We start from the raw sequence: 16342 nt of genomic DNA, 5'->3' as shown, positions 1-16342 counted from the left end.
ATAACCTGAGTGTGTGAAGCCTTATGGTACAACAATGCTGAACCCACTGCCACCCCTCCTGCCACTCCATTCCCACCGAACACAAATCATTCCCACAATCAGAAATCCCACCATCTCATTCACACCCTTTGCTCATCTTCCACTCAGGTCATACCATTCTCCTCACGGCTAATGTCCATTTGGAAGTCAGAAGGCAACAATGGAGATGGCTGAACAATGGAAACTTGAAATAAAATGCATGACTCATTTACATTTTGCAATTGACACACTGACATTTTTGGAATCACTCAAGTGAATCCCCTTGTGCAACTACAGGTCTTTCCTTTCTTTTTCTGATTACCTCTATGTAGTGCTACCCCTGTGGCTTCAAGTGGACTTAGAGGCAGGCTGCTCATCCCCTGTTCTGGGTTTTGGGGATCGTGAGGGCCCTGCCAAAGACTGCCCACCTGCACCTGTGCAGGAACAGGTTTGGTCATCGGGGCAGGATGCAACATGTGGGGCTCTGTCTGGTGGAGTGGAGGAGGCCACGGGATGAGAAGTAGAGGCATCTTGAGCAGAGTCCCTACTCCTTTGTACTCTTTCTCCATCTTCCCTCTCATTCCTACCTACACTCTCTGATAGCCAGGAGCTGGAGAGCACTTTGCTGCACTTCAATGAGCTGCTGAATGGCCAAAGCGAAGCTTTCTCCAATCCTGTTTAAAGTGGAAGACTGAGTGTGTGGGCAATGGTGAAGACACTTAGTTGTCTGCCATGTCTGATGGTCCCTGCAGTTGGCCACACTTTCCGTGGTGGTGGACATCAACACAAACGCCTTAGACATCAAGGCACTCATTTTTAAGACAGACTCCTGAAAACTCTCTCTAAGGGTGCTCAGTGCCTCTGGAAATGCTGATACAACCTCATATATTTTCTGTTGCTGCTCCAGAAGCATCCTGTTTGTGAATGCCCGCTGAGGCTCAGCACCTCCATCCAGCTGAGCTGAGCTTGGAGGGTCCTGAACCCTCTGACCAGGAATCTTCTCTACTGTTCCTGTCTCTAACACCTGCTCCTGCTCACTTGTGATGTGTGCCTCACCATGTGACAACCTAGTTATCGCCTTGGAGTTTCCACTGAGGTGTGTGTATCTGCGCTGGTGGAGGGTGCACATGAGTCATGTGATGGAGCTTCCTCAGAGTGCGCAACCTCCTCTGAGATCTCCTCGGCCTCCTCCTGCACCAGCTGCTGTGTCATGCTTGATGGACTTGTGGGAGATGAAAGACATGAATTAGAAGTGACATCGGGAAAGGATAAAATGTCAAAATTGTGCATTTGTTCACATTTCAGTGACTGGTGACAGCAAATCGACATTAGTGGTTGTTATGTGTCAAGTGGCAGTGTGATTTCTAATTCTATCACCAGGTATGTGGGAGACTCCCATTTCTTCATCACCAACAACCATGTACTTCATCACCCTGCTGATCTCTATGGTCTCTATGGAGGGTGGCTCCCACTGGCAGGTTCACTGGCTCTCCCTGGTGTTCTGTGCTCTCTTCTCTTGCAGGTAGAGAAATCAGAGAGTTGTGACGGTGATTGTGAAAGATGGGAGTGAAGGGTGAGCATTGACTGTTCAGATGGGGATGTGAGGAGGTGTCTGGAGAGAGAAGAATGAGTAGAGCTGCAAGGCATGTTGTTCTGAGGAGTGCTGTGCAGGATAATGCTGGGGAAGTCAGAGTGTGGGGCTTGGCATCTGAAAGGGGGACACCACTCACATTTCCTGCCCTTATAAGGTCATTGACTCTCTTGGGGCTCTATATAAAGGGTCGAGGGACCAGACACTTACTGCTCACTTCCTCAGCCACTTCCATCCACGCTTGTTTGGTTTGAGAGGCTGGTCTTTTCCTCCCATCCACGGGAAACAGCACTTCACTTCAATCACTCACAGTCCGCACCAGAGAAGAGTCAGAAAACCGGGGCAGCCTTTGCACATCTTGCTTCCATTCCTGTGGTTGCTGAAGCTTCAAGAAGCAATGCAGAATTCAGCCACCCTGACTGCAATTGGGGTCCCGTTAACAAGAAATCCTTCCTTTGACATGTGCGGGTCATCATCACGCCCACACTCTTTGATTGCTCGGGAAACCTGGAAGTGGGATGCTCATGCTGTGGCTGAGTTAAACAGCCACGGCAAAGCTCGCTTCCTGCAACAATCGGGTTCCTGACCTACTGCTGGTTTCCCCCACTGCAAGTCAGTCTGTAAGGTCAAAATTCAGTCCCTACTGTTTGTTCTGTTGTTCATCAAGGTCCCAGATGCCCTCGCTGTGCTGTTAGATTAGATTTTTTAGAATCTAAAACGTATGCACGAACAAGTCTAACTAATGGGGCATGGCATGAGATGGCCCGGTCCAGCAAAATCTGGGTCAATATGTGTGTGTCAAGGAGTTTAATGTTATCTGCTTCAGAGGCAGTGTTCTATATATTTTTATAGCAAAAAGTAGTACATCATAGCGATGTCTAAAATTTGAAATGAACTAATTTTTAATGGCTTTCAGCAGAAAAAATAATTATACGTCAGATCATTATAAATGTTTAATTTGTTAATTATTTTGTAATTTTAACAAAGCTCACTAAAGGCAATGAAGAGAAATGCAAATTACAGAAAATGTATTCATTGAAATAGTTTAATGTCAGAATTCATTGATGTTTGTATGAGTCAGGTGCAGTGTGTTTCTTTGTAATTACACATCTAATTATAGTTGCTGTTGGATTAAATTTTTTTGCAAAGTCATTAATATGTTGAATTAGCAATGTAAGTTAAATTTTAGTTAATGTTTGAATACCAAGCAAAATATCAGAATTGGATTAAAGAAGTTCCTCCCTTGAGCCCCCCTTTTTATTTCACGAGGTAGATGTTGGTATATTGGTACAAGGCTACAAACATAGGGCCATATTTTATGAGGCCTGTAAGAGCAGGAAATGTGGTGGGCGAGGTGACTTATTAAGGCGGGAGTTGAAATTTTGTTTTCCTGATGGCGGGTTGCAAATCAGAGATTGCATCAGTGGCATATATGTGGCAGGTCGGTCCTCACGCTGCCCCATGGTGGGTTCCAACTTCCATACATTTACATGCCATGAATACTCATTAACTTATAATTATTTGTAATTAAGCCCTACCTTCCAGATTAAATAAGCAGCGTGTGGGAATCTCATGTCACCCATTTCACGCTTGTTTAAAGGTGGCATGCAACAGTCGGTTGTGTTCAGTTGTGTCTGAGGTCAGCTGTTTACGTTGATGAACTCAACGGCACAAGGAAGGGCAACAGGAGAATGGCTGTTTGGCTGGAGACTCGGGAGAGGCAAGGGGTGGGAGGGGATTGGAGTTGGGTGCAAGGAGGAGTGGCAGTAGGATCCAAGGGAGGACAGAGGGTGGAATCGGGTAAATGGAAGAGTGGCAGAGGGATCCAAGGGAAGACAGAGGGTGGAGTCGGGTAATTGGAGGAATGAAGTAGGAAGGGCTTGGCATCCAGTGGGGTGTGTGGGAGGAGGGTGGGGAGCATTCAGTCTAGGTGCGGAAAATGAGGGGCCTAAATGGAGAGATCAGTAGGGCCCACATTGGGGTCCTATGGATTAAACTCAGGGTGCTGGCTCGCAGAGGGATCGATCAGAGTCACAGGGGGAGAGTTTGATTCAGTACGGGGGCAAGTCTAGTCTGACGTTGGGGTAAGCAATGGCCTCATAAGACAGGTCAGGGGATTTAACAAGAACTCGAAGGATAATGCGGGGAAGGTCTAGGATCAGAGGGGGAGAGGGGCACGTCTAATTGGATGGTGGCAGGGTCCAGGGTAATCGGGTGTGGTTGAAGGGTTAAAAATGTAAGGCCCAAGGTGATGTTGGAAGAGTCAAGGGTGATGGGGACCAGCGTGAGGGTGACAGGAGGAGGGTGGAGGGTCACGGCTTCGAGCTGGAAGCTCACGCGCACCAATTTCTCAAGACACACGTGGGGATGCAAGGATTGCAGATCGAAGTGGGAGGAGGCCAGGGTGGTGTCGGTGGAGTTGTGTGTGTGGGCAATGGAAAGAGTTTTGCAACTCACTGCTTGTCAACTCTATGGATGAAAACAATGGACAAGCATGTTTTCATTTCCCTTTCTGCCTTTTGCACACAGTTATCTTGTTGGAATAACATGGGTTTTATACACCCAATATTCTTAGAACCTCAGGAGCAGGAGGAGAGAATGCTACTAAGAAGGGCTCTTGCCGCTCAGAAACTAAGGCCACAGTACCAGCAGCAGGCAGCACCAGAGAGGGAGGCTGGTCAGTATGAAGCCAGTCAGGGCAGGCATCATGGAAGACGGGCACTGGTTTGTCACTGCATACTCAGAACAAGAACTCACTACCTGCAGATGTTGGACAGCAATGTCAGACATGACTGAGGCTGTTCCTGGAAGTGGTCACTGCGATGTGTGAGATTTTACAGTAAGATCTGCAGCCATGTGTGTGGCAGTGAAGGGGAGGAGCAGCACTCGATGAGGATGATTAGGATCTGCCTGAAGAGGAGACCAAGAACGTGCATCGCACTTTACTGGATGCCAGGGCCATGGAGGGATGTTCACGGAATATCAGAGACAACCTCACATACAACCAATTCACCCAAGAATAAGGCAACTAAATGACCATTATCCCCTCGCTGGAATTCCATTGACTGCCTGGGATGTAGACCAACCCCTGCCAGCCTCCCTGGTGGAGCTACCTCCAAACGGGCATCCTGTGACACCTTGAATAGCATGGGGAGTGGAGCTTTGTCAGACACATTCGCTAGTAAATACTAGTACTGAGGAAATCTGTGTCGCACCTTGACGGATATCAATCAGCCTACCATGAACGAGAAATCAAATCCTGCACCATTGTTCCAGGTCTTTCAGTGCACCTACACCATTTTAATTATCCCCGTTGAGATTACTGTTGGACAGATTCCTCATTAATGCAAAAAAGGGAAGGCCAGCTGAGCCTGCATGTTCAGCCACCTCCTGTAGACTGGTGAGTACAAAACTGGACACTAACATGAACATGCATTAAAGATTGAATGCTGAAACTCAACATCATTGCTTCCACATTAACGGCAATGTCCCCACCTCTGTAACCATCACAGCACGCCAACCATGAGGCCTGCCAGTACATTTATCTCTCCGTCTCAGCTAGTCCAACCAAATGGAGATGATGCACACATGAACAATTTGAAACAGATATAATGTGAAATATTTACATGTGACATTTAAGATTGAAAAACACCCATGTCACCTTTGTGCTCTCGTAACTCTTACGTTTGTGCTTACGTCTTGGTGCAAGCCTGATATCAGCAGCAGAGGTGGAAGCCATCTGCTCAATGCGCTGCCCCGTTGCCTTTGATGACCATGGCGGGCGTCCTCTGGAGGTCCGAGGCCTTGAGGGCTGGGATCTAATGGTAGTCTACTCCACTGGTGCGGGGGCATCCTCCTTGATCTCGCCTACTGGAGGTAATGGCGTCAATGTCAGAGGGGATGAGGAGAGGCTACTCACCCTGGGGGTGGCATAAGACGATGGCCCTGGGGCAATTGGCAAACACTACTCATCCATCTGGGTGCATAGTGGCACTTCTTGTTTCCTTAAGGGGTAGAACCACCTGGAGGGAGGTCCGTGTGCCTCATCCCCCTCGCCTAGCCACTGCTGCACTGAGCTCGTGGCTAAAGCGATGGAATGCAAGTCAGAGCACATATAGGTCAACTGATCTACCTGGTTGTCCATGATGGTCGTCAACCTCTCTGTGGAAGAAGCCATACGCTCACATGCCTGAGACATGGCAGAACTCGTGGCTTGCATGAACTCCTCCATCACCTGTGTAAAGCTGCGCGTGACCTCTGGCATCTCTAAGATATGTTCCCCTACCTTTTGCTGCATGTCTAGCAGGCTTCTTGTGGCCACTACCAGAGGCCTGTCAGTAGTGTAGAGCTCAGTAGGGGCCTGGTCCCCAGCAGTTCTCCGCGTGTCAGCGTACCCAGTTGTCACAGTCTCTATCCACAGCTGTAACATGCCCATGTTGTGTTCACCAAATTGTGACCCTGATTCTAAATGCAGCCCCTCCCCGATCTTTGTGATTGTAACTGACTGGCAGGTCAAGGTGCATCCTCTGGGTATCATCATAAAGTGATACAGTGCCGAAACAGGCCCTTCGGCCCACCTAGTCTGCGCTGACCATCAACCACCCATTTTTACTAATCCTACATTAATCCCATTTTCCCTCTTACATCCCCACCTTCCCTCAATTCTCCTACCACCTACCTACACTAGGGGCAATTTTTACAGTGGCCAATTTACCTATCAACCCACAAGTGTTTGGCATATGGGAGGAAAGCAGAGCACCTGGAGGAAACCCACACGGTCACAGGGAGAACTTGCAAACTCCGCACAGGCAGTACCCAGAACTGAACCCGGGTCACTGGAGCTGTGAGGCTGCAGTGCTAGCCACTGCACTGCCCTTGTCTCCAGAGGTGAAATCTTCAGGCTCCTACCGTGGCTGCAGCTTTTTCCGAGGATTGCAATGAACTGCAGTAGAGAACAAACAGAACCACAATAAGGTTCATTATATGCCATCACCAGGTTGAATGTATTGCTACACTAATGCCTGGCCTTTCTAGCCTCTCCGTCTGCTACTACTCGTGCTCTCTCCTGTCCCGCAAGCTGCAGAGCCTTTTCCTCAGCAGGGATGAGCAGCTTCCGGTCTGGCATTATTTATTTTTTTATTTAGAGATACAGCACTGAAACAGGCCCTTCGGCCCACCGAGTCTGTGCCGACCATCAACCACCCATTTATACTAATCCTATATTCCTACCACATCCCCACCTTCCCTATATTCCCCTACCTATACTAGGGGCAATTTATAATGGCCAATTTACCTATCAACCTGTAAGTCTTTGGCTGTGGGAGGAAACCTGAGCACCCGGCAAAAACCCACACAGTCACAGGGAGAACTTCCAAACTCCACACAGGCAGAATTGAACCCGGGTCGCTGGAGCTGTGAGGCTGCGGTGCTAACCACTGAGCCACTGTGGATCTGCTTATTTAGTATGACAAAGTGCAGAGCTATTTACATGTCAAATGACACCTAACCCCGTTGTCTGTACACATCCCCATCACACATGCTGGCCTGTCAGTCACACATTGCATCCAAGTGCTCACATACGCCAGACTTTCACACTATTGGGCCTCAATTGCCATGCAGCACTGAAACTGATCACCCATTCACATGCCTGACATAACTGTCCACTCACAAATATAAATTGTTGATGACCCCACGAGAGACCCTTTAATACGATGTGACCCTGACAGTTACCTTCGCGGTTCAGAGCAGGTCATTGACCCATTTCCTACACTGGACGCACATTCTTAGATGGACCCCACAGTTGCTCATCTCCTCTGCCACCTCCATCCAGGCCACCTTGGTCAGGTTGGAGGGTCTTTTGGTGCCATCTGGGGGTAAAAGCGCCTCCCACCTTTCCTTAATGGCCTGGAGGAGAACCTGAAGGGCGGCATTGCTGAACTGTGGGGCCGGTCTATGTCTGCTCACAGACATTGGATGTGATGTGGGGTGGTCAATGACAATAAATAATAATAAGGAAATGAATGATTTGACAGAAGTTTTAGTGGGGGTGAGGGCCGAAATCTGTTGCACAGAAAAAATAGAAAATGACTTAGGCTATGGAATTGGGCAGGAACATTGTGGCCATAATGCAGAGCCTGCCTGTTTGTCCAGGGTACTCTTTTATAGCCCTTCCATACCTTCTGCATTGTTAAACTGATGGTGGCTTTCAGCAATGAAAAGCTTCCTCCACCACATGATCTCACGTGTCTCCCGCGCCGGTCGCTGGCCCTTAATATTTTAATATTAATCGCATGAGAACCGGCTCCCGAGCAAAAGTTTAAGTGCTGCCCACTTCCACTTCCGCTGTCGGGAACAACATGTCACAGATAAAATATCGCCCAGAATGTTCAAATATTTGTTCAAATGGGGTTTTTCAAAAATTTCTGCCCCAGGTGACTGTTCCAGCACCCCCTTTTTAAAATAGCACCATTTAGTTAATGGCTTCTTGACTGGACTGTTTTGTCCTTGACTTGTTTCTGGGATAAACTACATCTGTACGTTAAAACAGTAATCTTTAAAGCTCTCTCATTTTCCATCGATAACTCTGTCCTTAAATAGTTCTTGTTTTATTCCTTTCATACGGCACTTCAATCCTTTAAAGTCCGCTTGCCTGAATCCAGTGTTTTATCGTTTTTTATCATCTGTTCTATCCTTATTAAACCTGAGAATTAACAATGTTATGATTAACAGACCCTAATTATTTCCTTATTTCAATTTGGCTTATAAATCTCTCATTAATTAGCAACAAATCCAGTATTACCTCTCCAAATAGTCACTTGGTAGTACAGAACTTGATTATTGCTGAAAAAAGAGACATGCTGTCAAAGCTTTTCATCTTGCACTCATCAGGACAGAAGCAACAATGCCAAATTTCAAAGGGAGCAACAATTTATACTGCATGAAAAAAGGGTGCTGATTGGTTGGCAAGTCGACTATGATTGGTCGAAGCGTTTCCATGAAGAATGTACCAGGGAACCATTGTCCCCTAAATTTTTTTTAATTCAAAAAAGGCACAACGCCTGGATATATTCCTTTCGCCTGCAGATGACAGTTCCCTGTGTATGAATGTCTGTAGCTTCTTGCAAGCGTTAAGTGCAGCACATTGCGAGCCTGACTGATAATCTTAAATTGGTTGCTAATGTCATTCTTAGCTCATTCAGGATTGTTCAATAAGTACTGTTCAATCGCCGAATCACATCTAATGTTAGACATTGCGTTCTGAGTTTTGCAAACACGGACTGGTTGAGTACAGTTAGTACGCTGTCTCTTGCAAACAGCTGAAGTGTTGTTTGATACGATCCACCCATCGTTGAGATGTATAGCCTACGTACCTGGTGTCATGCAGACCCCCAACTGCTAAGAATGAGGCATATTAATTTTGTCATATGAACATTAATTTTAAACTGTTGCTGGAGTGAAGAAATTACTTGTTAAAGAGATCACCAGATATTTGGGCTGGAAGGACATTTGCATACTAAGAGACAGTGCATGAAGAGACAAAAAAATTGCTCACTGATTCAATTAACAGAGATTGGGCTGGGCAATGGTGATCCACATCTTGTTGGGGTAAGAGACAGCCCTACACCAACACCCCTCCCACCACCCCCCAACCAAAAGCTTTGAAATCTACAAACGCAGGAGTGGTTAAGCCACTTAGTGACATGATTAACCTGCTGGCCAACTTGGAGCTTTAAATTGTGCCACAAGGAAAGGAACAGAAGGCAGTTTGCAACTAAAGCTGGAACAAGGAAGCCTCTCTCCTGGCTGTCTCTCTCTCGATTTCTCCCAAGCCACAAGACCCACAGAAGACATGTAAAGCTCAAGAGAGAAAAGAGTCCGACGTTGAAACAAGTTGAAGCGTGAACTGGGCCCCAACAGCAGGACTTACCATCAACCAAAGACTCCACATTGAACTCAAAGGACTGTAATTATAATTCTGATATTGCCTCAAACTTTACCTGTTTATTCTTTTCTACATTTCCTGACCCATCCGCATGTGTGTGTTTATCACGGATGCATGCTAGCGTGGTCACGTAGCATATTCATAGTCGTTAACCGGATTAGAGTTTAAGATTAATAAACTGCCACCTTTCCTGTTTAAATCTAAGGAAACCTGTCTGATTTCTTTGCCTTACAATTGGAGCAATGAACGAGGATTCACTGAGGGGAGGGGGGGTGCTAAAAACACAGTGTTTCTAAAATTAAACCAGGTAAAGGCTGAGAGGGAACCCCTAGACCCCTTCTCACTTGGTCGTAACAACGGCATTGCACTGCACACTGGCACTGGTATTAATATACCACATTACCTTTCCAGTTGAGGGATTTTCTGACGTACTTCACTGAGCTCCCTCATGCATATAGATTATCCCTGCTGTCAGTCCTAGTGTCAATCAGCAAAAATAGACATCTCATGATTAGAACTGAGGCCTTAGTATTGATTTTTTTTAATGACCTCCCACAGCAGTAGTTCTATCATTTTGTCTTCCAATGGCCTATAACATTCCGAACAAACATTCCCTCTTTCTATCTTACCGAACCATCAATAGAGACTGCTACTTGCCAGTTCTTTCCTGTCTGCAGCATAAAAACCTGCTCTGATAAGCTGTACCACCCCAAGCCCTTTCATTACAGAAGCACATCTTGCCCTGCCTCTGTCCTTCCATTAGATTCCTTTAGTCAGGTTTCAGTTAACTGAAACCATCGTTCATGCCTTTGCCTCACTTCCCGAGTTTAATTTCTTCCCATCTGTTTTAATTATTCAGCTGCCAAGATGAATGAACTTTCTCAGTTCAGGAGAAGGCAATTCTAAAAGCAAAACCTTCCCTTCCCCCCCAGTGATTCCAATGGGCCAAGAAATTTCAACCCTTTTCCTCCTAAACAGTTGGGGTTATTTTAACACTACCCTCCTCCATTTCTGCTTATTCTTTATACATGTCCAAGCAACTACCACCTATGCGTTCGCCTCCGGGCTCACTTCTTTGACCAGGCATCCTCCCCCCAACCAGCAGACCCATCCACCCGCCTCCAGCATTCTCACTCTACCTGGACCCCTCCTTCTGGCCTCTTACCCACTCTTGATCTTTTCATTGAAAACTGTCGGCGAGACATCAGCCGTCTCAATTTCTCTGCCCCCCTCACTCACTCTAACCTGTCCCCCTCTGAACTTGCTGCACTCCGTTCTCTCAGGTCTAACCTCAACATTGTCGTCAAACCTGCAGACAAGGGTGATGCTGTTGTTGTCTGGCGTACTGACCTCTACCTTGCAGAGGCTGAGCGCCAACCCTCAGACCCTTCTTCCTACTTCCCCCGGACCATGACCCCACCACCGAATATCAAGCTACTGTCCAAAGGACTGTCACTGATCTTATCTCCTCTAGACATCTTCCCTCTACAGCTTCCAACCTCATTGTTCCACAACCCCAGAGAGCCTGCTTCTACCTCCTTCCCAAAATCCACAAACAGGACTGTCCCGGTAGACCCATTGTTTCAGCCTGTTCCTGCCCCACTGAACTTATTTCTTCCTATCTTGACTCTATCTTTTCTCCCCTGGTCCATTCTCTTACCACCTACATCCGTGCTTCTTCTGACGCCCTACGTCATTTTGACAATTTCCAGTTTCCTGGCCCTATCTGCCTCCTCTTCACTATGGACGTCCAATCTCTATACACCTTCATCCCCAACCAGGATAGTTTGAGTGCTCTCCGCTTCTTCCTTGAACAGAGGCCCAACCAGTCCCCATCCACCACCACCCTCCCCCCCCGGCTGAACTTGTTCTCACATTGAACAAGTTCTACTTCAACTCCACTCACTTCCTTCAAGTAAAAGGTGCTGCTATGGGTACTTGCATGGATCCTAGTTATGCCTGTCTTTTTGTGGGATATGTCGAACATTCCTTGTTCCAGTCCTACTCAGGCCCCCTACCCCAACTCTTTTTCTGGTACATTGATGACTGTGTCGGTGCCGTTTCCTGCTCCCGCCCCGAACTGGAAAACTTTAGCAACTTTGCTTCTAATTTCTACCCTTCTCTCATCTTTACATGGTTCATCTCCAACACTTCCCTTCCCTTCCTCGACTTCTCTGTCTCCATCTCTGGGAATAGGCTGTCTACTAATATTCATTATAAGCCCAGCAACTCCCACAGCTACCTCGGCTACACGTCTTCACACCCTGCCTCCTGTATGGACTCCATTCCATTCTCTCAGTTTCTCCATCTCCAACACATCTGCTCTGACGATGCTATCTTCCATGACAGCGCTTCTGATATGTCTTCCTTTTTCCTCAACCGAGGATTCCCCCCCACTGTGGTTGACAGGGCCCTCAACCATGTCCAGCCCATTTCCCACACCTCTACCCTCACCCCTTCCCCTCCTTCCCAGCACCACAACAGGATTCTGTCCTCACTTTCCACCCCACCAGCCTCCGCATCCAAAGGATCATCCTCCGCCATTTTCGCCACATCCAGCATGATGCCACTGCCAAAGGCATCTCCCCCCCTCTCCTTTTTCAGCATTCTGAAGGGATCGTTCCCTCCGCGTCACCCTGGTTCACTCCTCCATTACCCCCATCACCTTGTCCCCTTCCCACGGCACCTTCCCATGCAATCGCAGGAGGTGTAATACCTGCCCATTTACCTCCTCTCTCCTCACTATCCAAGGCCCTAAACACTCCTTTCAGGTGGAGCAGCAATTTACTTGTACTTCTTTCAATTTAGTACACTGTATTCACTGCTCACAATGTGGTCTCCTCTACGTTGGGGAGATCAAACACAGATTGGGTGACTGCTTTGTGTAACACCTCCGCTCAGTCCGAAAGCATGACTCCGAGCTTCCGGTTGCTTGCCATTTCAACACCACCCCCTGCTCTCATGCCCACATCTCTGTCCTGGGATTGCTACAGTGTTCCAGCGAACATCAATGCAAGCTCGAGGAACAGCATCTCATTTACCGATTAGGCACGCTACAGCCTGCCAGACTGAACATTGAGTTCAATAATTTCAGAGCATGACGGGCCCCCCTTTTTATTTTTAGCTATTTTTATTTTTTATTTGTTTTTTTTATTTTATTTTAGTTTGTTTCGACTGTGACTACCCAATGTCTTTTTCATGTTTGTCCTTGGGGCCAGGGCTGTTCATTTTTCTGTCAATTAACACCCTCTGTGTACTAACGCTGTCTTTCACCACACCAATATCATACCATTTGCCTTTGCTCCATGACCTTCTGGTCAGTTATTCTCTGTCACCTTGTCCTATCAACACCTCTTTTGTTATCTTTTGCCCCACACCCGCTTTACTTGCTTAAACCTATTACATTTCTAATATTTGCCAGTTCTGATGAAGGGTCACTGACCTGAAACGTTAACTCTGCTCCTCTCTCCACAGATGCTGCCAGACCTGCTGAGTATTTTCAGCATTTCTTGTTTTTATTTCAGGTTTCCAGCATCTGCAGTATTTTACTTTTATTATTACCACTTGAATCTTATTGTTTTCTGCATAATCGGAGGTAAGAACTGCATGCATAATCTCTGCAAGCTGCTCTTTCTTCTTGTGTATAGTCCACAGTTGGTCCTCCAACCCAGCAATTCATTTCTCAAAGGAGCTCAATTAGTCAGTATTTCCTGAAACACTCCCCCTGCATAATTTAAAGATCCAGGATGGCCTCCAATCGATATGTCAAATATTCAGTGAACCTTTACATGCTAATTAAGGAGAGAGTTCCATGATTTTGATCCAGCAGCGGTGGAGGAACAGCGATATAGTTCCAAGTCAGGATGGCGTCTCATTTGGCGGAGAGCTCGCAGGTGGTGGCATTCCCATGCGTCCACTGCCCTTTTTCTTCTAGGTGGTAGATGTCATGGGTTTGCAAGGTGCTGCCAAATGAAGCTTGGCGAGTTGCTGCAGTCTTGCAGATGATGCACACTGCTGCCACTGAGCACCGGTGGTGGAGGAGTACGTGTTTAAAGTGGTGGATGGGATGCCAATCAAGCGGGCTGCTTAGTCTTGGATGGTATCTTGAGTGTTGTTGGAGCTGTACTCATCCAGGCAAGTGAAGAGTATTCCATCACACTCCTGATGTCTGCCTTGTAGATGATGCACAGGGTTTGGGAAGTCAGGAGGTGAATTACTTGCTGCAGAATTCCCAGTCTCTGGCCTGCTGTTGTAGTCACAGTATTTAAATGATGGGTCCAGTTCAGTTTCTGACCAAAGGTAACCCCCCAGGATGTTGATAGTGGGGGATTCAGTGATGGTCATGCCATTAACTGCAAAGGGGAGATGGTTGGATTCTCTCTTGTTGGAGATGGTCATTGCCTGGGACTTGTGTGGCACTTGCCACTTATCAGCCCAATGCTGAAAGTTGTCCAGGTCTGCTGCATGCAGGCATGGACTGCTTCATTATCTGAGGAATTGTGAGTGATGCTGAATCATCAGCGAACATCCCCACTTCTAACCTTATGTTGGAGGGCAGCTCATTGATGAAGCAGCTGAAGATGGTTGGGCCGAGGACACTGCCCTGAGGAACACCTGCAGCAAAGTCTTGGGGCTGAAATGATTAGCCTCCAACAACCACAACCATCTTAGTTTGTGCCAGGTATGACTCCACACAGCGGAGAGTTCTCCCCTTGATTCCCATTGACTTCTATTTTGTTAGGGCTCCTTGATACTATAATTCGCCAAATGCTGCCTTGATGTTAAGGGCAGTCACTCTCACCTCACCTCTGGAATTTATTTCTTTTGTCCATGTTTGAACCAAGGCTTTAATGAGGTCTGGAGCTGAGTAGTCCTGGCGGAACCCAAACTGAGCATTGGTGAGCAGGTTGTTGCTGAGAAAGTGCCACTTGATAGCACTAAAGATGACATTTTCCATCACTTTGCTGATGATTGAAAGTAGGAGGTGGTCAGATTGGATTTGTCTTGCATTTTGTGAACAGGACATATCTGGGGGTAATTTTCCACATTGTCGGATTGATGCCAGTGTTGTAGCTGTATTGTAACAGCTTGGCTAAGGGCGCGGCTAGAGTACTACAGCTGTCAGGGCCCATAGCCTTTGCTGTATTCTGTGCCTTCAGCCATTTCTTGATATAACGTGAAGTGAATTGAATTGTCTGAAGACTGGCATCTGTGATGTTGGGAATCTCTGGAGGAGGTCAAGATGGATCATCCACTCAGCACTTCTGGCTGAAGATGGTTGCAAATGCTTCAGCCTTGTCTTTTGCACTGACATGTTGGATATCATTGAGGATGGGGATGTTTTTGCAGCCTCCTCTTCCAGTTAGTTGTTTTCATGACTGGATGTGGCGGGATTGCAGAATTTGATCTGATCCATTGGTTGTTGGATTGCTTTTCTCTGTCTCTTGCATGCTGCTTCACTGTTTAGCATGCATGCAGTCGTGTGTTGTAGTTTCACCGGGTTGGCACCTCCTTTTTAGGTATGCTTGGTGCTGCTCCTGACATGCTGTCATACACTCCTCGTTGAAGCACGATTGGTCTCCTGGCTTGATAGTAATGACAGAGTAAGGGATGTGCTGGGCCATGAGGTTACAGATTGTGGTGGAATACAATTCTGCTGCTGTTGATGGTCCACAGCGCCTTATGAATGCCCAGCTTTGAGCTGTTAGATCTGTTCTCAGTTTATCCCACTTAGCATGGTGGTAGTGCCACACAACATAAGAGAGGGTATCTTCAGTGTGAAGACAGGACTTCATCTCTGCAAAGACTGTGTGGTGTTCACTCCTACTAATACTGTCATGGATAGAGGCATCTGCGACAGGTAGATTGGTGAGGATGATATCAAGTAGTTTTTTTTCCTCTTGTTGGTTCCCTCACCACCTGCTGGTCTCGACCAACTCAGTCAGTAATGGTGCTACCAAGCCACTCTTGCTGATGGATATTGAAGTCCCCCAGCCTGAGTACATTCTGTACCCTTGCTTCCTTCAGTGCTTCTTCCAAGTGGTGTTCAAAATGGAGGAGCACTGAATCATCAGCTGAGGGAGGGCATTCATCAGCAGGAGATATCATTGGCCGTGTTTGACCTGATGCCACGAGGCTTCATGGGGTCCAGTGTCAATGTTGAGGACTGCCAGGGCCAATCCCTCCCGACTGTATACCACTGGGTCGCCACCTCTGGTAGGTCTGTCCTACAGGTAGGACAGGACATACGGATGGTGATGGAAGAGTCTGGAACATTGGCTGTAAGATAGATTCAGTGAGTATGACTATGTCAGGCTGTTGCTTGACTAGTCTGTGGGACAGTTCTCCCAGTTTTGGCACAAGTCCCCAGATGTTAGTGAGGAGGACTTTGTAGGGTCGACTGGGCAGGGTGTGCCTTTGTCGTTTCCAGTACCTGGACAATGCCCGGTGGTCCATCCATTTTCTTTCTTATTGAACTTTTCAGTAGCATTTTGATTCAATTGAGTGGCTTGCTCGGCCGTTAAGAGTCAACCACATTGCTGTGAGTCTGGAACCTCATGTAGGCCAGACCAGGTAAGGACAGCAGATTTCCTGCCCCTGAAGGGCATTAGTGCACCAGATGGATTTTTATGATAATCTGGTGGATTCATAAACTTTGTTAATGAGATTAGCATTTTATTCCAGAGTTATTGGTGTTGGGATTTGAACTCATGTCTCTGGAGCATTAGTATTTTCATTGTGCAAGTTTTCACATTCTTTCAGCTGTGAAAAATCGGCTGGAAAATTCTAAA

The 16342-nt window shown here is 47.0% G+C and overlaps 1 protein-coding gene across 1 annotated transcript in view; it reads left to right on the top strand.

Annotated features, from left to right (window-relative positions):
* Positions 1–16342, top strand: part of ccdc85a (coiled-coil domain containing 85A) — an 873452-nt gene that overhangs the window by 821323 nt on the left and 35787 nt on the right. The gene's annotated exons all lie outside the window — the stretch shown is intronic.

Source organism: Heterodontus francisci, chromosome 13, assembly GCF_036365525.1.
Source record: "Heterodontus francisci isolate sHetFra1 chromosome 13, sHetFra1.hap1, whole genome shotgun sequence".
NCBI lineage: Eukaryota > Metazoa > Chordata > Chondrichthyes > Heterodontiformes > Heterodontidae > Heterodontus > Heterodontus francisci.
The sequence above is the reverse complement of the archived record's forward strand: the minus strand, read 5'-3'. Positions and strand labels throughout refer to the sequence as shown.